The sequence below is a fragment of the Camelus ferus genome, chromosome 18 (assembly GCF_009834535.1).
Source record: "Camelus ferus isolate YT-003-E chromosome 18, BCGSAC_Cfer_1.0, whole genome shotgun sequence".
Taxonomy (NCBI): Eukaryota; Metazoa; Chordata; class Mammalia; order Artiodactyla; family Camelidae; genus Camelus; species Camelus ferus.
Genome location: NC_045713.1, coordinates 11,343,077 through 11,365,142, shown reverse-complemented (window position 1 = coordinate 11,365,142; position 22,066 = coordinate 11,343,077). Strand labels below are relative to the sequence as shown.

Below are 22,066 nucleotides of genomic sequence, written 5' to 3'. Positions count from 1 at the left end.
ACAGGCCCCTGGAATGCCAGCATGACCACAGGCTGCCCACAAGGTCTTGAGGCCAAAGGCAGAGTGCACTGAACTCATTCCCATGCTGCTTGGTCGGTGCCTTTGCCTCCCCCAGGCAATCCCCTCCAGGGATTTTTATCTTTCAGGGGAATTTTGTGTTACCTTCTCATCATTGTGGATCAAATGGGTTTACCTTGAGCCCCAGGCAGGCACTGCCCATAGCATCCCCTCCCACAAAGCTCACCTCTGGAGAGCAGGGAAATCAAGTTTCTCATTTTGAGGTCATCTAATAGGCTTGAAACCCAGGGTCTTGCTGGCTGTGTGCAAGGCAAGTTACTTAACCTCTCTGAGCCTGTTTCCCTTTTTGTGGAAGAGATACAGCTCCCCCATCTCTGGGTGATCTGAGAGTTCCTGGGGGCACAGAGCTCAGACACTGTGCCTGACCACCCTTAGAAACCATTCCATTTCCCAGGAAGCCCTATGCCTAGTTAGGGAGACCACAAACCTCTGGTCAACTACCAAGGCTCAGAGTAGAGGAGTCTGAATAACTGTAGGCATTTACAGGAGACTGTGGGGCGCAGGCTGGGTGCTGGCAGTGGAACTGGAGTATGCTGAGACCCACCCACTGGAACAGGGGCTGGGTGACTCTGCTGCTCCCCAGGCCAGGAAAGGGGCTGAGATTGGGAGCCCCTGCCTCTCAGACAGGCGGGGGTGGAAGTGGGTCCAGGCCTTTCCAGGGGATGCTTTTGAAGGGGAGAAAGACTGGTGGGCCCGGATGGGTATAGGGGCAGCCTGGGTGCCTGCATTAGGCTTCCTGGGCTCAAATGCACATCCCTGATCCTTGGTTTTCCCATCTCTAAAAAGAGCATAATGATAGTACGTGCCCTGGGAGGGAAGTTGAGGGGACAGAAGGAGCCAACACACATGAACGGACCTGGGGGGGTTCCTGGGATGTGGCACTCAGTTTTCAAGCCAGAAAGGTCTTGGGCAAACGGGTACAAGTTGATGACTCCACCCATCAAGCACCTAGAAGATAGTGCCTGGCACATGGTCAGTGTCCAAGAAAGGCCAGCTGGTCCTAGGGACACTGGCAGACCATGCTCCCTCCAGCCCCTGGGTTCCCCGTGAATCCCCAGGACGCTGCTCCTGGAGTCAGAGCGATGCTGGAATACAGAGCTTTAGGACCAATCTGCCAGGAGCACGAGCCTTGTGCCGATATGCTGAATAAGTTACAAATCAAATAGCTCAGTGGTAGAGTGTGCGCTTAGCATGCACGGGGTCCTGGGTTCAATCCCCAGTACCTCCATTAAAAAAATAAATAAATAAAATAAACTTAAAAATCAAAGGGAGCGATGGCAGAGGTGGGGGGAGCTGGGGCATAGCAAGGGGACCTTGCATTTCCCCAAGGACAAGGGCAGTGAACGAAATGGATCCGGGAGTGCTGAGGAAGCCCAGGATAGTCCTGAGTCGGGCAGGAGCGGATGTTGCTAGGTGAGCTGGGGTCTGTATACGAAGAATCAAGGTTAATTTCAACAGATGTGGAACCTGATTATTTAAAATTTTTTCTGAATAGGAATACGTTCACATAGTTCAAATATCCAAAAATGTAAAAAGGCCTTTGTCCCGCCACCTGACTACCTCCATGACTGCTGTTAGATGTGTTTTCCTTTCCTTGAACTTCAAGGACAAGCAATCATGCATCTGTCTTCTCGTTCTTCTCTCCGTCTTAAGGCAGCATTTTCAGTCCTGCTCTGTTCCTTGATGCCTCTGAATGCGGTTTCTGGTTCAGTACTTGAGTGCCTACCTCTCTCTCTTTCCCAGCTGTGTGATATCCCGCCTCTTGATTGTGCCGTCTGTTTAATTGGTGCCGTAGGGAGGGGCATTTGGGTTGTTGCTGCTGATGCCCTGCTTTGGCCAGAATGCCCTCCCAGCAGTGAAGCCCTCAACCACAGACCCACATGTTTTTGTGCTTCTCTTTGGCTGTGGCCCAGGCACCGTGTGAAAAATTAAGCCTGTCCAGTTTTGACTTGATTGCCTCTGGTAATGGGGAGTTCACTCTGTCCTCTGTCCAAAGCTAGTGTGGGTGATATGTATTTGCCCCTGCTCTAGCTTGTCTGGAGACTGCGGGTTGAAGGAGCCCTGGCCCACAGCAGCTGCCAGGAAACAGGGGTGTCCTGTGCACAGGGAAAGCTACCAAATGGCCAAATCTCATGACCTTAGATCCTTGGATATGGGAAGAGGGAAGCATCTCCAGTTTTTAAAAAATTACTGTAATTAATATTTATAATTATTATTGTTGGAAAGCCAACATAATTATTATTGGAAATTATAATTAATATTATAATTATAATATATAATTATACTACTGTTATAATTAATTATTGTTGAAAAGCCAACATAGGAACAAAATCTCAGGTCAGTTTAACAGAAGAACATTTTCAAAAATCCTTCACTGCTCTACACCCATGTTCCCTACTCTTGCCTTCTCCGAGTCCCGGTTACACTGGGCACCTCTGTGTCCAGGGCAGTCACACAGCCCTGTCTGCAGGCTCCACCTCGGGTCCCTCTGGGGAAGGACAGGAACACGGACGCTGTGTCCCTGGGCCCCACAGGAACCCAGGCGCCACCTGAGCTGCCTGGAACGAGGGCATGGCACTGGGAGAACGGGGGTGCTGGCTTGGGCCAGGCCTGAGCGGCTCCCGGCTGGCCACCGGCGCCCTCCTGCCTGATCAGGGGAGGGAAATGAGGCCACCAGGAAAGGCTGCTTGGCTAGCTCTGGGCCCAGGCCCCCAAGTGAGCCACGAAGACTCAGCCTCCTCCCCAGCCCAGCAGCCTTGGAGAATTCCCCATGCCCCCACTACCAATGTTTAGGGACTTTGTGAAATGACATCCCAAGGTGCATCCCAGTGCGAAAGTCAAGGAGCAGAAGGTGGAGTCAGGTGGCCTTGACTAGGCTCCTGGCTCTGACACATGCTTCCCACAGGACCTTTGACCAGTTACTTCACCCTTCTGCCTCAGTTTCCTCCCCTGTCAAACGGGAATAAAAATACATGCTGAGTTTCTCCTAGAGAATACAGGTGTAGATATGGTAATGGCCCAGAGTTCTGTGAAAACAAAAACAAAAGTCTTTGCCCAACAAAAACACTTCCGATAAAATGACATGATGCCTGGGTTTTGCCTCAAACTATTCTGGACAGGGTAGTTGATCCCTGGGGGTGCCTTCCCTGAGTCTCTCTACTTGGATAAATGTTTGGATATTCCGATAATAAAAAAGCTTGAGGGGGAGGGTATATCTCAGTGGTAGAGCACATGCTTAGCGTGCACATGCACAGCGAGGTCCTGGGTTCAATCCCCAGTACCTCCTCTAAAAATAAATAAATAAGCAAATCTAATTACCCCCCTAAAAACAAATAAATAGATAATTTAAAAAAAAACTTGAGATAAGCACACTAAAAATAAAAATAAAAAATAAAATACCCCAGTCACCCTCCCTGCAAAAAATAGAGGTGATAGGGGAGAGGTGGGACAAAATTTTTGTGCCAACAGGGTGACAGCAGGAGAAGGTTCTCTACACTGTGGTTTGATGTCTGCGTGAACATCTTCATAACATTAATGAACCTGATGGACTATTTGAAGCCGTCTCTTCACCTGTCCTTTGTCCTGGCCTATGTGCTGTTCTGTCATGTTGGGACTGCATCCTGCCACGTCTCTCTCTATGTTTGTTCAGAAATATATTATGTAGGTACAGACGGAGAGGTGGTAGATAGGTAGAGAGGAGGTGTGGATAGATGTTCAGATACAGAAATGAATAGCTTTGTTTCTGAGGGTTTTGTTTATTTGGTTTTGGCTTCGGTTTTTTTCGCTCTTTATCTAGTTTACATCCCTCGATGGCTTGTCCCTGTGGCCCCCTGCCACCCCCACGCTGTCTCCACCCCATCCTCACTGGTGTGGAAGGTCATCAGCTTCCTACCAGGCTGTCGTGCAGGCCTGACGCTTCAGACTGGATGCCTGGCCACCGGATGCCTGCCTGGATTTGCTGGGCCCCGACCTGCACCTGTCCCAGAGTGGGGCCCCCTCACCTGGGCCAGGGCTCGGCTGTGCTGCCTGGGGGTATCTGGCGCCTCGGGCTCCTCCTTGAGGAAATCTCCCCAAGCCCCACTTCTCCCGCGACTCCTGGGAACCCCGGCGCTGGGCTCCAGGGAGGGAGGAGGGCACTGAGCCCCTAACAATCACAGGAACCACAGGCTTTGTGCCCAGGGCTTTTGCTGCTTGAACTTTCCAACAAGCCGGGTGTCATCCCCATTTCACAGATGAGTGGACTGAGCCTAAGAGGTGAAGAAACGCGACCAAACAGAACGCAGAGTGCTGGCCGCCAGGCGCTGGGGGCCGGGGAGTGGGGAGCGCGCGCTGGGTGGGGACGGGGCTCCTTCAGCGGGTGGTGAAAACGTTTTGGATCCAGGCAGGCAGAGGTGCGGCTGCACAGCACTGTGCACGTACTGAATGCTACAGGACTGTGTACTTTGAAATTGTTAATTTTATGTATGTGAACTTTACCGCAATTTAAAAAATCGATGAATCTTAGGAGGGTAAAAAAAACAACACGAGCAGATTACACAGCTGGGAGAGATAGACCAGGCCTTGAACCCAGGCCTGAGACTGTCAGCTACGTGCTTCCAGCCCAACCAGACGCTCCCAGGGCCCCCCCACGCCTCCTGCTCCTTCCTGGGGCTCCCCCTCCACACCAGCTTTGTGGTCTCGCACCCTCTCTTTGCCTCTCCGGATCCCAATGTGTTACACACCTCCCGTCATACCTCCCAGGACGTGGCCGGCTTTCAGAGTCTGGGCCCTGACCTTGGTCTTAACTGTGTCCAGAGACCAGGGTTTGAGACCCCAGGTGTGGCACTGGGTGAATCGCAGCCTCTTGAAGCTTCAGCTCCTCGTCTGCAAAAGGGCAGGCGTGATGTCCTGGGGGCTTCCCTCCAGCATCACTTGGAGCCGTGGACAGGGAGCTCCCCGTCCTCTCTGAGCCTCACTGTCCCTTCTCTCAGCAGGAGGGAAGCGTGGCCCCGGCGTGTGTCAGGGGCCAGAAGTGCCGTCCACGTTACAGACGCACAGATGTCCACGGCCCAGCCCACCACGGTGACCCGCCTCGTGGCCCACAGCCTGTGAAGGGCGCCTTTGTTGCTCTGTGCCTGCTGCCTCCGTGGGCCCCTCAAGGCAGCCTGGTACAGCCTGTGTCCCCCGCGGGCGCCCTAAGTGAAAGGAACTGGTACCAGGGGCGGGGGGACTCTAGGACAGCTGTGCCTTCCAGGGCCACCGGCTGCTCCCGAGCACCATCTGGTCGGAGCCAAGGAGGGCAGGACCGGCTGTCACCCATCACCCCATCTCCAGAAACATCGCTGCCAATCCCAGGGCCTTCGGGTTACAAATAGGGAGACAGGCCTGGACGGAACAGAGAGGCTCTGGCCCAGCTTTGCAGAGGGACACGCAGCTCTCAGGCACATGGGTTTTGTCAGATTTGCCAAGAGATTTGTGACACCCCACTCCTGGCCCTAAACTGTGACCCCCCCCTAAGTCAGGAACCAAATTGGAGGTGCCCAGCGCCTGGCCCACATAGAGAGCTGTCCTGGGTATGGGGGGACCCCAGAGTCACCCAGGAGGTCCAGGAGGGCCCCAGGAGGGAGGGATGCTGGGTGAAAGGGAGTCCCGCAGGGTGGAGCCGGGCCTGCTGGAGCGAAGGTATGGAGGCTGACCTGCCCCGTATTTGTTACTGAAAACATGTCCCTACAAATCGTTCCTGCTTCCGTCATCATGGACGATGATGCCCTGAGGGGAAGGCCTGGATTGGCCTCAGCGGGCAGCTCAGAGGCCGCACCTGGCCATCCACCAGACTCACAGTACAGCAGGTGCGGGGCCAGCCCTGAGGCCCGGGCGCGCTGCGCAAGGCTTTGATGGCCGGTGCTTGGCGAGTGCCTGGCTAATTAAGAGGGCATTAGCACCCTGGGCAGATGCCCTCTCCTGCCAAGATGTCCTTGCCAAGAGCAGGGCCGAGTCCCTGGCTGCGGAGAGGCTGCTGGCTGTGCCAGGCCTCAGCCTCCCCCAACCTGGCCGCCACCCCACTCCTGCCCCAGAGAGCCTGTGCCGGCCCTTCAGGGCTCCCCCACCCCTCCACCGATGCCTGTGAGACCCCAGCAGGACAGGCCCATCTCTGGCCTCAGGCCCCGCCTGTCAGATGGTGTGGTCATCTGTCCTCCCTGAGCCTGCGCAGAACCTTTTCAGCTGGAAATGCTCGAAGTCCAGAGGCATTGCCAAGGTCACCTGCAAGGAACAGGGGGCCTGCTTTTCCCAGCTCAGAGAGCACTGAGCGCTATTCTGATCCTCTGATGCTCACCGGGGTAAAGAATGACCAGCATCTCCACCCTGACAGCTGCCCTGCCCGCCACCCTCATTGCCTCCAATCCACCCACCTGGTAACCAGGTGGCCTCCTACAAGGCAAAGCTGATCATGCCCCTCCCCAGCTCAAACCTCTCCCACGGCTCCGCCTTGCCCAGAGCCCTCGGCGGTCCAACCTCTGTTCTCTCCTGCCTCCTTTCTTCCTCCCTCTCCTCCTCTTCCCGTGTTCTCCACCTACCAAACTCCTGCTCTTCAGAAAGACCCAGCTCAGACATCCTCTCCTCCTCTGGGGAGGCTCCTGGCTTCTTCCCTGAGCGCCAGTGGGGGGAACCCTGGCACTGTTTGTGCAGGTCCAGGTGCCCCAGGGGTCCGCAGGCATCTTTGTGCAATGATGGACGTGTTCTGGAATCTGTTCTGTCCGAGTATGGGGCCTCTGGTCCCACGTGTGGCTGCTGAGCGTTTGGAATGTGTCTTATGTGACTGAGGAGCTTTTCATTTTCTTCACTTTACTTCATTTAAATGTAAAAAGCCACCTGTGACCAGGACAGCGCAGGTTTGGGCATTTCTGGGGGTGAGGGTGGGGGTGGCATCTGGGCAGCCCCCGGGGGGGCGGGAACAGAGTCTGGGGCTTAGAAGGATTTCCCGGGAGGTGTCAGATGTGACAACAGGTGTCTGCGGGCGCCCTGGCCTGTAGTGAGTGACTTGGCTCTTCTGCCCTCCCCCACCCAGTGGGCAAGGCTGTGTCTGTCCCCTCAACCCCTCCAGCAGCCAGGCTGCCCCAACAAGACAAGGGAGGGACACAGAGGCAGGAGGGGCCTGGACGCCAGACCCTCCCTCACCTTCCCTGCTGCCCAGGCCTGTCCTGGCTCAATCCTCCCTGGCCAGCGGACCCTCCCAGCTGCCTGGGGAATCTGAGATGCCCATACGGTGGGGGGGGTGGGTTCTTTCAGTAACTGCCTGGCTCAGGAGACCGGCCAGCCCCTCCCTGCCCCACCCAATGCATGTCCAGGACACTTTACCAGGGTCCAGGCCATGGATGGGAATCCTTGGACGGGGACAGGGGCAGTTGGGGGGCATGAACAAGAGGCACATCTGCCAGGCAGTCTGTGGCCGAGGAATCTGCATGAGCCTGGGAGTCGCAGACCGTCTGAGGGTCTCCCTCAAGTGTGGCCCGAGAGTCTGCATGTGAGAACTGACTTCTGCAGGCTCTGCCCTCCCCACACGGCCTCCATGAAGCCCACCTGCTCTCCTCAACCTGGGTTCTTCTCCCAGAACCTCCATGTGAAGCTGGACAGGTTGTATCCCGTACAAAGGCTGTGTGGTAGATGGGTGGATGGGGGAGAGCCAGCTCAGGCCCCCTAGACAAGCCCCGTGCCCTAGCTTGGGGGCTGTCAGCCAGAGGAAAAGAGGCTCTTCTTTTTGCCGGAAGTCATCGCCCCCAGCCAGGGGACTTCTGAGCCTCCTGGAGGTGCACCTCTTTCTAATTCACACAAAGGCTGTGTACAGGCCAGCAGGATTCTGTCCTCAGCCATCTTTCCCTAGGCCATTCCTGGACCCCTTTGGAAACACCCTCTTTCAGTCATGAAATCTTCATGGCAAAAAACAGAAAACTCTTGACTCAGCTGGCTAAAGGAGAAGGCCATCAGTTATGGCAAGAAATAAGAAGTCCTGACCAGAGGAGTTTCCCTGGTTAATTCTGATAATAGCTGGGAAAGCACCCTGGAACTTCCCCCACTCCTCATGCTGCCGTCCATCCTCACTCTGCTGTCCTTCCTGACTCAGTTTTACCCTCAGGCTGAGCCCTTCAGTGACAAAATGGCTGCCAGGGCTCCAGAAGTCACATCTTCCCGGCACTGTCTAAACTAGGCTTTTGACAAATCCCTTTTCAGTATCATGTTTTTAAAGGCAGAAGACAAAATACATAGGATTATCAAGGGAGCCAATTACGTTGCAATTGTCAATGTTTAATTGTATTGTGCTAACACGTGCTGCTTCTTGACACACTAAATAGTGGCATCTAGTGATGGATTCAAGAACTACTGTGACTTGAGTCCAAATGATATTCTGAAATTTCTACAATAAATGTAATATATTTCGGTGTTGGTGACAAAGCCACAGGCCCCTCTGGCGTTTGCTGCTACATTCACAAAGGAGGGAAATGCTGAATTCAGTCGGTGATGATCAGGATGTGATTGTTTTCTCATCCAAATTCACAGACTCCAGACTCCCTGACTCCAGCAGCTTTGTGGTAGGGCTCTTTCTGTCAATGGAAGAACCCTTTCCTGAAGCCCTCCAGCAGACCTTCCTCACTTCTCTTAGCCAAGATGACAACATGTTCGTCTCAAACCACGCCCCATGGAATGGCCATCTGGTCCAACAGTTCGACTCTGGGTATAAGCCCCAAAGAACTGAAAGCAAGGACTTGAACAGAAATTTGCACACCCATGTTCACAGCAGCATTTATTCACAGTAGCCAAAAGGTGGAAGGAACCCGAGTCTCTGCTGCCAGGTGAGCAGATAAACACAATGTGGTCCATCTGCACACTGGAATATCATCCAGCCTTAAGAAGGAGTGGGACTCTGACACCTGCTACAACATGGGGATGGACCCTGAGGACGTGGTGCTCAGTGAAACAAGCCAGACACAAAAGGACAAATAGTGTAAGATTATGCTTATATGAGGTCCTTGAGGAGTCACACACACAAACAGAAAGTGGAAGGGTGGTGGCCAGGGGTCAGGAGAGGGAGGAAAAATGGAACAAAGTCAGAGAATTACTGCTGACTGAATTTGTGACTTACTCTGACGCCATGGTAATGAAGACAGCAAAGTTCTGGAATAGGACAGACATGCAGATCAGTGGGATGAAATATTGAGCTCAGACTGACTCATCCATTCATTTGATTTTCACCAAAGGTGCCAAAGCAGTAGAGGTCAGCACACGGACGCAACATCAGTGGGAAGCGGGGCAGCGAGAGCCACCTGGGCTCAGGCTTTGCTCATCCTCTAACTTCCTTTCTCTCTCAAGCCTCAACGTCTTCCCCTGGGAAATGGGTACAACACTGCCCACCTCACAGGGCTTGGGGGAAAAGTTCTGAAAAAGATACATGTCCCTGGGAGCCAGCAAGGGACCAGCTGGGGTTTGACCTGGGGTGTGGGGAGGGTGCTGGAGAGGCTGGGCCCTGCAGGTCTGTGCTCAGGGGGTCATCCTGAGAGCACTGGGGAGCCAAGCAAGGTTTGAGTAGGAGTGTGATGTGCTCCTGTTGACGCCTGGGGGAAGATGGACTGGAAGAGGTGCAGTGAGCAGGAGGATGAGTCAGTATGATAGGAGGCGGGGCAGGGGCCTGGGAACCCCACATCCTGAGGGTCACAAGGGCAGAGCAGGGCCTGGAGGATGTGCTCAGAAAGCAGTTTCTGTTTGCAGGGGAAGAACTTTGACATCGTCTAAGGGGCTGGGAGGGGGCAGCCTGAGCAGGGCCAGCAAGGCACCTGGGGGTCACAAGTCAGCCCAGATCAAGGCCTCCCCCAGCCCCAGCCTCTCCACACTGGACTGGAACCCCCAGTTCCTTCTGCCTCCCACTGTCCGGGACTCCTCCCTCCTCCCCCACCCAGGAGGCCGTGACCAGCAGGAAGGCAGCTGCTGGGGACCATGGGGCTGCAAAGGCTGGGAAATGCCCGCAGGGTCCACATCCTTCTCAGCAGCTCTGGCCGGGCCCTGGCCTCATATCTGGCCAAGTTATACATTGTTTGATTAAAAAAACTGGGCAAAGCAAAATCCTAATCGAGGAATGCCCGAGAAGGTGCTGCCTCCAGGTGCCCCGAGGCTGACCACAGCCACGGTGGGGCATGGCGGATTCCTGCAGCATCAGTGTCCCATGGGGGCCAACCCCAGAACACCTCTGGGGTCCGAGGGACAAATGCCCCCTCCCTGCCACCCCGCGGTGCCCTCCACCCCTGGGTAAGAGGGTCTCTGTTTACTCTCAACAGCGCCTCTTCAAGGTGAGGGGCTGTGGGGCTCAGAGAGGTGCAGTGACTCGCTGGGAGACACCCAGCTGGTCAGGGTGGGGCCCCAAACCTGTGCTCTGTGAGGAGGCCTCGCTCACTTGTGCCCGGCGCCTCAGTTTCCGCCCTGTTCCCAGGTGAGTGCTGGTGCAAGGGCTCCTGCAAGCTCCGTGGATGAGCTCGTTTGGAGACTGCAGCTGCGGTAACAAATTTCTTTCAACTGGTTAGCTTAAAACAACAGAACTTTATTTTCTCACCATCCTGAAGCCCCAAAGGCAGAACTCAAGGTGTCCACAGGGCTGAGCTCCCTCTGGAGGCTCCAGGGGAGGCCCCTCCTGCCTTTTCCTACTTCTGGTTGCCCCAGGCTTTCCTTGGCTTGTGGCGGCATCACCCCACCTCTTCCTCCATCTTCAGACGACCTTCTTCCTCGTGTCTCTCTGTGTCCCCATCTTTCTCTGACTCCATTTACGAAGTTTAAGAACAAAGCTCGCTGGGTGGGTACAGCAACCAAGCGACCTCCAGGGAGGTGCTGGCCTGGTGGGGCTGGGGGGCTTCCAGGAGCTGGAGATGTTCTGTACCCGCCCCAGCTGTAACCTGAAGTGTTCCAGCGGCCACTAAAAAAGTAAAAATTCTTCTACTAAAAATAAGTAAATAAATAAACTGAATTACTCCCCCCCAAAAAACAAAACAACAAAAGTAAGAATAAACAAGTGAAATCAATTTTAATGTTGCATTTAGCACACGAGTATGCCCCAAATTTGATCTCTTCCACATGTCATCAGTATAAAAGTTATTGAGAAATTTTAGGTTTTTTCCATCCAAACTAAGCCGTCCAGCCCACCTCCACTCGGCCGAGCCACCCCTGAGGACCCCCGGCACTGGCCGGTCCTGGGCTCCACGGGCTGACACCCTGGCCAGACGCACGTGTCAGCGGGCACAGGCTTGTGCTGAAGGTGGGTGCACTTTGTGTATTTTAACTTTGTGTTAAGCCTCAATTTAAAGAGAGAAAGAAAGGAAGGGAGAGGGGAAGAGGGAGGGAAGAGGAAGGAAGGAAGGAAGGAAGTCAGTCAGTCAGTCAGTCCTGGAGTCAGGGCAGGGGCCCCAGTGACTGGGCACAGCTTTCACGCCTCCCTTCCACGAAGGTACAGAGTGATGAGGACCCAGGCCATGGAGGCTGAGGGGGGCCATCCCCAGGGAAGCCACCCTCCCCCAGGTAGCAGTGGGAGGGTGTGATTCCACTCTGATCCAACCCAGCCTCTTACCTCCATCCTATGGGAGCCCATTGTCTTGGAAGGAAGGGAAGGGAAGGGGAGAGGCCCAGAGGCCCCGCCCCCCTCACCCATCCCCCTTTCCAGCCTTCCCCACCTGTCTCGGACCCAGATTGGCTCCTGGAGACACCAGGCCCCAAGTCCGCCAGAAGAGGAGTGGGGGGACTCTATCACGTTAAATCAAAAGGAAGCTCATTGCTTAGAAAGTGCACACTTAGCATGAGTTTCCAGATAAAGCAAGAAGCAGAGAGGACCTCTTCCTTCCTCTCCCCTTTGCCCCTTCTTTCATTTCCCTTCTGGAACAAATGGGTCCCAAAGCCACTGGCTGGAACCAAGCATGGTGGGCCTCCACGCACAGGGTGGAGAGGGCCTCTGTGGTGGGTGTGCAGGAATAGGGTGCGGGGCTTGGGGAGTCAGAATGAGGGGTGGAGAGCTCGGGAGGTGGGGAGGCAGCCCCACCAAGGCAGGGTGGCTGAGCAGGACCAGAGGGTGTCTGCATGGCCCAGGGATGACAGTGGCCAGGCGAGGACTGAGAAAATAAACAGGCACATTAGCACAGGGGCAGCCAGGTTCTTGCTGGCAGAGAAGGGAGCCATAAACATGGAAAGGGAGGAAACTGGAGTGAACCCAGGGCCTATCAGTGTCAACTCACGACTTTCGATTTCTATAGATAAAGGAATTCACATGGTTCATGTGGATAAACACACCACGTTTCCCAGCTCTGTCCCCTGAGCTGGTTTGGGGTGGACTACATCCCCCTTTCTCCACTCAAGGGATCAGGGCTCTGAAGAGAAGTAACTGATTCCAGAGCTGGGACATCCTGTCGTGCTGAAAAACAGGATGATCCAAAGAAGATGTGGAAATGGTCAACAGGAACATGGAAAGACTGCCATGCGGGAACTGCAGCTCGAACCACACTGAGACACCACCTCGCACCCACTAGAGGGACCATAACAGAAAATAAAAAGGAGAATAAGAAGCGTGGGTGGGGACATGGAGCAAAATGGGGACATGGACCTCCTCCATCGCTGGTGAGAGTGTAAAACAGTCAGACGCTGCAGAAAGTTTGGCGGCTTCTCAATAAGTTAAGGTAGATGAACATGTGCCCCAGAACTCCTCTCCTAGGTGTATGCCCAGGACTGACAACAGGTGTTCAAACAAAAACTTGGACATGGTCATAGCAGCACTGATATAATAGCCAAAAGGTGGAAACAATCCAAATGTCCAACGCAGGATGCATGGACAAACAAAGTGTGTTGAATGCATACAATGAAATTTTACTCAGTCATATAAAAGGATGGAGTTTGGATACATGGTACAGTGTGGGAGGACCTTGAAAATAGAATGCTAAATCAAAGAAGCCAGACACAAAAGGCCACACATCATATGATTCCATTTATCTAAAGTATCAAGAATAGGTAAGTTCATGGAGACAGAAGGCTGGTTGGTGGTTACCAGGGACAGAGAATTAGCGGGGGATGGAGAGGGACTGCGTAACAGGTACGGGATTTCCTTTGGGAGTGATGCAAACTTTTTTACTGTATTACTTATTTTGGGGGGACAAGGGTAATTAGGTTTGTTTATTTTTAGTGGAGGTGCTGGGGATTGAACCCAGAACCTTGTGCATGTTAGGCACACACTCTGCCACTTGAGCTACACCTTCCCCTCTGCAAATGTTTTGATAGAGGTGGTGGTTGCACAAAACTGTGAGTACACTAAATGACCCTGAATTGTTCACTTTAAAATGGTTAATTTCATGTAATGTGAATTTTACAAGAAGGAAGCACGAATATCAACTCAGCAATAAGAAAGAACAAATTATTAATACAGGCAGCATCGTTGGGGGAGCTCAACAGAATTAGGCTGAGTGAAAGAAGCCAGACCAAAAAAGGGTGTATGGTTTTATGCATATAAAAATTCTAGAAAATTTGAACTAAACTGTAGTGACAGAAAACAGATGCAGTTGCCTGAGGCCCAGGATGGGTGGGAGGGATGGATTACAAAGACCCATGGAAAGATGTTAAAGGTAATGGATTTGTTCATCATCTTAAATGGGCTGATGTCTTCTGAGGTGTGTACACTCAAAACTTACTCACTTCTACTCTTCAAATATGTGCAGTTGATTGTGATTTTCAATTAGACCTCAGTAAAGCTGTAAAAAAAAAATTGATGTGACATGTCAAAAGGACAAAGGAACCAGCTAGAAGATGCTCCCACAGGTCAGCCCTGAGACAATTTTAGCATCAACAAAAATTATTATAGTGACAGATTACAACTCATTGAATAAAGTAGGAAAATAGGATGCTAAGGCGCTATAAATACACAAATGAATTGAAAGTTTGATAAGGAAGGTGGTAGTTCACCAAATAGCACCTCCCCCAGAAGACTGATTATTTACTAAGGGAAAGAGAGATGCTTTCCATGGAGAAAATCTGGCAGACACCCTCTTAATCAAGGGCTCAGAAGGATCACCACCAGGAACGGGGTGAGCTGGGAACACAGCGTCCCCTCCGTGACATTCCTGCCAGGGAGGCAAAATCCGAGCAAAACCGTGAAAAGAGCCAGATAAACCTCAACTGAGGAACAGTCTACTCCTAGCCTGTAACTGGTCTGTAATCTTTGAAAGTGTCAAAAGCACGAAGGCCCAAGACGGACTGAAGAGTTCCAGATGTGAGTCAGCTGAAGAGACATGACAACGAAACCCGACTCATGGGTTGGAGCATTTTGCCGTTTGGGGGACAATGGGAGGAACCTGAATGAGAGCTGAGGATTAGGTAGCAGTAATAGGAACGTATGGAATTCCTGAGTTTGAGGGTCGTTTTATGGCTGCTGATATGAAAGAATGAACCTGTCTGGAGGAAATACAAGGGGTGATGAGTCATCAGGGTGGCAACTTACTTTCAGATTTTTTCAAAAAATTATTTTGTATTGTCCCTGGGACTTTGTGTGATTGTTCCAACATTTAAAAAGAAACTGAAAAGACATTCTGAGAGATGGAGGCTCTTTAGGAAACAGTGGGCAGGAGCCAGTGCAGGGAAGGCCCGCAGGAACGAGGGGTCCATGCTCCTTAGAAAGGATGCTGGTCCGCATGAAACCAGGCAGCCGAGGGTGGTACCTTGCATTGATCCTGCAGGTGGCAGGAGGGTTAGGATTCCTGTGTTCAGGAGGGAGGACAGAAAGGCCCCAGCAACCAGCCAGGGAAATGGAGAGAGCAGGAGGTTTCCTCCAGGAAGACAGGGCTACGGGCTGGCTGGGGACAAGGCGACAGCCCTGAGCCCTCAAGACACACGTGAAAGACTCACACCTGGAGATACGCCACATGCCTCTAGCTTGAACCCAGGAGCCCTCGACAGTGTTCCCACCGCCTACCGGCTCTCAGAGCTTCAGAAGTGCCACCTGCTTTGAAACAGCCTAAGGTGCTTCTGGGAAGTCTGAGGTCCTTAGGCTGCCCACACCCTCTGCTGCTCCTTGCTGAGAGGCTCCAGCCCCACCCTCCCTTTCACATCACCCCTGCCTGGCACGCCCTGCATGGCACCCCACTCCCACCCTTCCCAGGCCGCCTGGACACTCACCCTGCCCTACCCTCCCAGCTCTGGCCATCCCACAACCCAAGACCCACAGGCCCATCAGCAGATGCAAAAGCCCCCCAGAACTCCCACTGGCAGACCCATCACCTTGTGCATGTTCTGTGGACTTTGGCCCCTTTTGCTTCAAAGTCACCAAAGCTACTGCATGTCCAGCCCCTACTGTGTGTCTGGCACTGGGCAGGGTCTCTGCTAATCCTCACAGCTGTTATCATCCCATTTTACAGATGAGGAAAGTCAAGTTTCAAGAAGGCAAACTTGCCTGGGAGGTGGAGGTAGGAACAAAGCCTGTACCTGGTCTCTAAACACCACTGCCAAGCCTTCTTATTAAAATTCCCTCCCCCAGCCTGCAGGCTGGGTGCCTGCCTGGGCATACCCTTCTCTCAGCCTGAAGACCCCTCTCTGGCTTAGCTGCTGAATCTCAGGTGGGTGGGGAGGGAATGGCGGAGGGGGCAGGGACGATTACACCATCGGAAGGCCTCTCCTCTTTCCACGCTTCATTATTTCTCCGCTACCCCTGACTGCTGTGTGACGTGGGGCAGGCTACCTGAGCCTTAGTTTTCTCATATGTAACAGCTTCATAATCAAGTAACTCAGAATCAGCGAGTAAATCAGAACCACCCCTCACCCCACCCCAACACACAGGCAGGGAGAGGAAACGGCGAGGGGAGGCGGCTTAGAGGGTAAGTTCCTGGGTGGGAATGGGGCCCAGCGGCGAGGTCTGGGCAGGGAGACCCGGGATTTCCCCCTCCCAGGACCGCCCGAGGCCTCGGCAGCAGCGGGGCCCCAAGGCCTGAGTCAGCGCATTTGGGGCTCACAACCTCGACCGCAGCTACTATTAAAGCCCTGCGTTGGGGGCTGTGACTCAGCCGGGCCGCCTCGGTCAGGGCGAGGATGGGACTCGCAGCCTGGGGACCCAGCACCCCCAGTTCCTTGGAGTCTGAGGTGGGGGTGGGCTGAGTAGGCCTCTCTCTTTGTGCCGGCGGGAGGGCGTGGTCTAGTGGGAGATGGGCCAATCCTGGGAGGGCCCAGCATTGGGAAGCCAATGGCGGGGTTGTGGCACGGAAGTGGGCGGGGTCATCGGGGAGGGGCTGGGCTCCTCCCCGCAGCTGTAGTTGAGGGATTTTGGGGGTCCTGCTGAGGCTGTGGGGTGCCCCGTGGGGAGGAAGAGCCTGGGGGAGAAGGGCGTCCTGAGGGGAAGGGACCTGGGATCCAGCAGTGAGATCTGGGCGAGCAGAGCCCCCCTGGGATGAGAAAGCCTCCACCTATGAGCGCGGCTAGGAAGGGGGCGTCCCCGGATCCGCGAGGCCCCGTGGAGCTCACGCCCTTCCCGCCCCGGCAGATCCCACGCCCCCTGGACCCCCCTTTACAACCCCTGCTTCCCGATGACTTCCCACAGCAGCAGAGTCCCAGGATCACGGCCCTGGCCGACGCCCCCTTTCGCGAGCAGCCGCCCCTCCCCTCTTGCTTCCAGCTGGCCGGGACCGCGGTTGGCGCAGCAGGAGGTTTGGGGAGCTTGGAGCTTCTGGCAGAGACTGACTGGCTCCCTGCTGGGTTTGGTGTCTGGTCCCGAATCCCGGGGTTGAGGCCCCCTCCCCATGATCCCCCCAGCTGCACTCTCACCCAGAGCCCCTTCCACCCTCCACATCTCAGCTCCTGCACCCCCTCCCAGCCTGACAGTCCCCGAGGCCTGATGATTACACCATCCTCAGCCCACCTGAGGGACTTCCTTGTCACTCTGCCTTCCCCCTCCACTGTACTTCCTGTGGGCTCCTTCCCCACATCCACCTCTCCCCATCCTTTTAAGGACAGCCCAGGCTCTTTCCACTCTCCACTCTTCCTCTCATCTCCTGACCCTGGGGCCAACCCCTGTTCCCCCCCATCCAGGCCACTGTCATTGCTTCAGGGATGGGCCTGTGACCTAAATTGCTCAATCTGGAGCAACCACTGGATATGCTTAGCACACTGGCCCAGAACACTGCTCTCCACCCCAAGTCACTGTGGCCTACAGATGTGCCCCCTGGCCCTGCAGCAAGCATTTGGACACCCTATAGACAGAGCTGAGCCATGAGGCAGACAAGGCTTAGACAGTCAGAGAGAAATTGAGCCAGAGCCCTGATCATGCCATACTTGACATCCCATTACCTCTAGACAGCTACAGAAGCCAATATTTGTTGTTCTAAAAAAGATACATTGGTATTTTCCACTTCTTGCAACATGAAGATGTTCACTGACAACATGTTTATTCCATCCTCGCAGTAAACCTGGGGAGATAATTAATTCTCATTTAATAGCTAGGGAAACTGAGGCTCAAAGTAGCTAATTTCCTCAGTTCACTCAGCAAAGCAGTGGCAAAACTGGGACCAGAATGTGGGTTTTCCTGACTCCCTTTTGGGTGCTGTATCTACTAGGCCAAAGTGAGGACATGCACAAAACACAGCATATTCTCACTTTTGCACTCTTGGCAGACATTACTAATCAACTGCCAAACTATTTCTGCTGGATCCACAAAAGAGACACAGCTGAATCCTCCCTTCTCTTCTCTTAGGAGATCAGATCTTGTTTCTAAGCTCTTGAACACTAGGAGCTTATCAAGTCTCTCTTCCCCACTAGCTCAGTCCTTGTGAATTGAATGGTTTCCTGTTGAAACAAGGAAAAGGTAGATTCCCAAACTCTCAAATCTCAGAGCCTTTGCCCGACGGCAGGCAGGGGCAGCCTCTGTCCCCCCTCCACCCTGCCCTTCACTCAACTGGAAACGTAGCAGCGCAGAGAGGGAATCACACAGCACCTCAGGGCAGAGGTGGAGACTGTGCTTGCACCAAGTCCTTCTGAACCCAGTTGTCACTACCTTCCCGGGGCCCCTAAGGCAGTTGGACCAGAGTGGGGCAACAGTAGGGGTGGAGATGAAGTGGAGTGGGGGTCTTGGGTATATATCTAGAGGTAAAATAAATCTTGCGGGATGGAGGATATTGTCAGAGCACAGAGATGCGGTCCAAGACCTCTGGCTCAGGAAACTGAGGCAAGAAAGAGTGAAAACTGTTCCCAACCTTGGTATGTGCCAGGGCCCAGCAGAACACCCATGTCTCCTGTGTCAGGAAAAATCACCTGAGACCCAGAAATGAGGCCCAGAGAAGGACTGCACTGTGTGTAAGGAGCCCACCCAAGGGTATTTAATTCTCTAGGAAAATTCTGGTTTGCCTTGCTATTTACTTTTAATTAAGGGCTCAAACTCAGTGAAGTTACAGGTTAACTTGTGGCTTTGTGTCTGAGGTGAAAGATAATGCCAAAGGTTACTGTTTTTTTCCCTTGGTTGGGGGAGGTCATTAGGTTTGTTTGTTTGTTTATTTATTTATTATTTTCGGAGGCGGTACTGGGGGGTGAACACAGGACCTCATGCGTGCTCTGCCGCTTGACCTATACCTCCCCCCACCAAAAGCTACTCTTGATTGCTCCAAAGGATATAGTCAGGTTTGGGAGTTTGTTTTTTTTTTTAATCCAATTCAGGAATCTTACCCTAGCATTTTCTTTTCTCTTCTTTTTTTAATTGAAGTCTAGTCAGTTTACAATGTTGTATCAATTTCTGGTGTACAGTGTAATGTTTCAGTCATACATATACACACATATATTCATTTTCATATTCTTTTTCTTTATAGGTTACTATAAGATATTGAATATGGCTCCCAGAGCTATATAGTAGAAACTTGTTATTTATCATTTTATACATAGTAGTTCCTATCTGCAGATCTCACACTCCCAATCTGTCCCTTCCCACCCCCTTCCCCTTCATAACCATAAGTTTTCTATGTCTGTGAGTCTGTTTCTGTTTTGTCTGTCTTTTTTTTTTTTTAAGATTCTACATATAAGTGATATCATATGGTATTCTTCTTCTCTGTCTGACTTACTTCACTTAGAATGATGATCTCTAGTTCCATCCATGTTGCTGCAAATGGCATTATTTCACCTTTTTATGGCTGAGTAGTATTCTATTATATATATATGTGCATATATATATAATGTGGCTTTATATATAACTTCTTTATACACTCATCTGCCGATGGACATTGAGGTTGTTGCCATGTCTTGGCTGTTGTAAATAGTGCTGCTTATTTTAGCATTTTTTAATGGACTATATAATCCCAGTTCCACAAATGCTCTTTGCATCAATTTTACCATCTTACCATTCCCTCATTAATTAACGAGTTGAATTAAATCTTTCACAAACATTCATTTTCTAACTGTATGAGAGTCATGATCTTGGCTTTTTGGAACTCGTACTTTGTACCTGCCTCCCCGCACTGGGTCCTTCTACCTTGGCCACCTTGATCAGGTCTGGGCAGGGTGGAGGTCAAGGCCCGGTTCTCCCTCAGTGCTCACTCCCACCCCCGACACACATACACACATACACATACACAAACACTGCTCCCAGGTCAGAATCACTACCCTGCCCACCCTAGCATCTGCGCCAACACCTCCTTATCTATGTCTTTCTGACCAAGGAGCTTGGAGTGTGCTCCCGGTCCAGCGCCCAGCAGACACAGCTCTCTGATCTCCATCTGCCAGGGAATGTCCAGCGGCCGTTGGCCTGTAGAGTCAGGCCAAGGCCCCAGATTTTATCTCCAAGGCCCTGGGGAGCTCTGGATGATGTTGGGTTGGGAGAAGACAGGCAGGCCTACTTTATCCCCAGGGCTGGGCAGCCCACTATGACCCTCAGTATCTGTCAATGTCAGGGTTCGACCACAGTGGAGCCAGGACACCATGCTGACAGTTGCTTCCCTCTGTGTCCCTGAGAAAAACTGTGGCCAGGCCCAAGCTGGACGAGTCCGGGCCATCACCCGGCCCCATCTACTCCACTTGCCAGATTCCACCCTCTCACCCAAAGAAATGAACTCCTGTTCTGTACTTGTTGGAACCAGTCCCACCTTCCAGCACAGAATTCCCTTTCCCCTCCGCTCCAAATTCTACTTGCCTTTCAAGGCCCTGTGTAAACCTCTCTGCTCTGACAAGCACCCCAGCCAGTTCTGGCCGGTCCCGTAGCCAGGACAGGGTCCCCTGGCCCCTGCTCTGGACACCCAACTCAGAGGGACGAGGCAAGTTCAGCTGCAACACGACCGCAGAAGAAATACGTGTTGCTATTAAATTTGTGCTGACTCTTATTCTGCATTTTTTTGAAAGCAGTATTTTTTTCGGGGGGGGGATGTCCAAAGAGCTTCCCAATGGGTCTGGGGGGCTTCCAGCGTGGCCCCTGCCCCAGGACGAGTCCAGCCCCGCCCAGCTTGGCGTGGCAGGCGCGTCTCCAGTGCCACCTGGAGGCCGCCAGGCGCCCTGCAGCCCAATCGGGCGGTGGAGAGGGTAGTGGAGTCCCTGGGGTTGCCGGGTCCTAGGAGGGGTCCTCCCCTCTCCTGCCCGGTCCACAGGAGGGAACAGGCCGTGTAGTTTGTTTTGGTAGTCGTGGACGGCCTCCCTAAGGAGGGCAAGCTGGAGCTGGGCCACGCAGTACACTTCTTAATTCGCCTTCTCATTCCGGCTACCCCAGGGTGCCAGGGCAGAGTAGGGTTTTGCCTTGAATTAGGTGTACAGCGCGCAGCTTGCCGCTAACTCCAGCAAACCTCATTCTTGGGGTAGTTACACTTATTTTATGCATTGGAAAACAGTCTAAGTTCTTAGAATATTTGCACCGCGGCCCTGGTCCAGTGCTCAGAACTTCACTCAAGCCTGTCCCAGGCTGGGGAAGGGGACGTTGACCCCCGGAGCTCCCACCCAAATGCCCAGTCTGCCACGTTCGAATTTATGATCATCCTTGAAATCTGCTTATTGAGTAATTCCCTTGATTTAGAGGAAGGGGATTAGTTCCGGAGAGGCCCTGACCTGGCTAAGTCACTCAGGGAGTCTAGCCTGGGCCAACTCTGTCCAGCCCCCTGCCAAAGGCCTGAGTCCCAGGGACTGACAACAGAACCAGCCCCCACCCCACCCCAGTTCCTTCCAGTCTGCCCCACTCCCACCCAAGGCTAGGTTCAAGGATGGATGTTCAAAGATGGGGAGAAGTGCCCTGCCCCCCGCTCCCCAAGGCCAGGTTTCCAGCTCCTTCCCTCCCTCCCTCCCAGAATCCTCTGGCTGTACTTCCCCCCTCCTCCCGCCTTCTCTCCGACACCCCTTCCCCCCGCCTCCGTCCCCTCAACACCGGCTGGTACCTGCACAAGCCTGGAGGGGGTGGGGTGGAGAACTCCAGGGTGGGTGTGCCCTGCCGTCAGCCAGAGCTTGGGGGTGGGGCCTCTGCACAGGCAACGCCCCCTCCCCAGCTTTTTCGGAGCATCCCTCCCACCCACTCCCAGCTCCCAGGAATTCCGCTGAGTCACTTCCGAGGCCGCTGCTGGAAACATGGTGAGAACAATGTGTCATTCAATTCACTAAGCAGAGGCCCAGCGCCCACCTGGGAGACCCCGCCACCCGCCTGTCTAAACGCCTTTACATGGCCAATGAGGCCAACCCCACCTTGTCCCCTGCCGTCCTCCCCCATCCATCCTAGTGGCCACGCAGGATCCCGCCTCAGGGCCTTTGCACTATCTGTGCCCTCTGCCTGGGACACTCTTCCCCAGGGCACCTGTAGCCTGCGCTTTCTCCCCACGGTCACTGCCAAGGCCTCTGCTCCAGCGGGGATGTGCCCGGGAAGAGCCGGGGGAAGTTTGCAAGCCTGACCCGCAGACGTTCGGAAGCACGCTTGTACTGCAAAAGATGTGCAGGTGCAAACTGCAAACTGGGAGCGCCACGCGTTGCGTGGTGCAAGAGCACAAGTGTGTGTACTGGGTCTGTGCGACCGCGTGCC

At 53.5% G+C, this 22,066-nt stretch overlaps 1 non-coding gene across 1 annotated transcript; it reads right to left on the bottom strand.

Moving 5' to 3' along the window:
- Nucleotides 1–13,252: 13,252 nt before the first annotated feature.
- Nucleotides 13,253–13,325, bottom strand: TRNAV-AAC. The gene has a single exon. It is a non-coding gene; the product is annotated as a tRNA-Val (tRNA).
- Between the last annotated feature and the right edge of the window lie 8,741 nt (nucleotides 13,326–22,066).